Raw genomic sequence first — 1,477 nt, 5'->3', positions numbered from 1 at the left:
GGAGCAGAAAGCCTCATCTTTCTCCCGCGGAACAGCTGGTAGTTTCGAACTGCTGACCTTAAGGTTCATATCCCAATTCGTAACCACTACGCTACCAGAGTTCCCTGTGTTTTGGCATAGTATTTGAAAAAATCCTTCATTCAATGGTCTAGCCCAAGGTCACAGTGATCTTCTCTATTTACTTTTAGTAGAAATAATAGTGCTTTATTTATAAATAAGAATGGTGGTGTAGTGAGGCCTGCTAACCAAAAGGTTAGCTGTCTGAACCACCAACTGCCCCACGGGACAAACAGGTGGTAGTCTGCGTCTGTAAAGAGTTAGAGTCTTGGAAACCCTGTGCGCATAGAGCAGGTGTTTACATATGGATTTCCAATGATTTCAGCACCATGTGCTGAAGCCCCTCCTTGTCTCATTGAATTGCCTTTGTTGGAATCAGTTCAGCACATGTGGGTCTATTCCTGGATTCTCTGCTCTGTTCTGTGGATCTACTTGTCTATCTTTATGTCAATATCACACTGCCTTGATTACATAATAAGTCTAGAAATCCAGATGCGATGCGTGAGTCCTCCAACTTGCTCCTCTTTGTCCAATTGTTCTGGTTAGTCTAAGGCCTTTGCATTTGCACATGAATTTTAGAATCAACATATCAGTTTCTAAAAAAAAAAAAAACCCAAACCCTGCTGTGATGATTTTGGAATTGTATGGAATCTATAGCTCAATCTGGGGAGAACTGTTGTTGTTGTTGTTAGCGCTGTGGAGTCAGTTTCACCTCAGAGCATCCCTGTAACTGCTCTGAGGCTGTAAATCTTTGCGGAAGCAGAAGGTCTTATTTTTCTCCCCCGGAGTGGCTGGGGGACTTGAACTGTCAACCTTGTAGGGTGCAGTCCAGTGTTTAACCTACAGAGCCACCGTACTTTCTTGGGGAGAACAGACAATCTAATAATATTGAGACTTATCATATGGGAATTTGTAATATCTCTCAATTTCTTGAGGTCTTCTTTCTCTCAGCAATGTTTTAAAGTTTTCTGTGGAGGTCCTTCACATCTTTTGTTATACTTACCCCTAAGTATTTCACATTTTTTATTCTATTGAATTGTTGTTGTTATTGTTATGTGCTGTGGAGTCAGTTCCAACTCATAGAGACCCTGTACAGGGTTTCCAAGGCTGTAAATCTGTATGGGAGCAGAAAGCCTCATCTTTTTCCCATGGAGCGGCTGGTAGTTTCGAACTGCTGACCTTAAGGTTAGCAGCCCAATTCGTAACCACTATGCTTCCACAGCTATTCAAGTAGTAGTTTTTAAATTTCTAGGTTTTTTTTTTTTAAAGTGTTTTATTGTGAATTTTATGATAGTTTACATGGGAGAACATTAGTTTTACATTCATTGTATCGTACATCGTATCATTGCCATGGTTACAATCCCCTCCATGCATCATCAACCAACCATCTCTTTTCACCAGACCCATCTAGACAAGATGA

Source organism: Chrysochloris asiatica, unplaced genomic scaffold, assembly GCF_000296735.1.
Source record: "Chrysochloris asiatica unplaced genomic scaffold, ChrAsi1.0 scaffold00132, whole genome shotgun sequence".
In the NCBI taxonomy this organism is placed as follows: Eukaryota; Metazoa; Chordata; class Mammalia; order Afrosoricida; family Chrysochloridae; genus Chrysochloris; species Chrysochloris asiatica.
The sequence above is the reverse complement of the archived record's forward strand: the minus strand, read 5'-3'. Positions refer to the sequence as shown.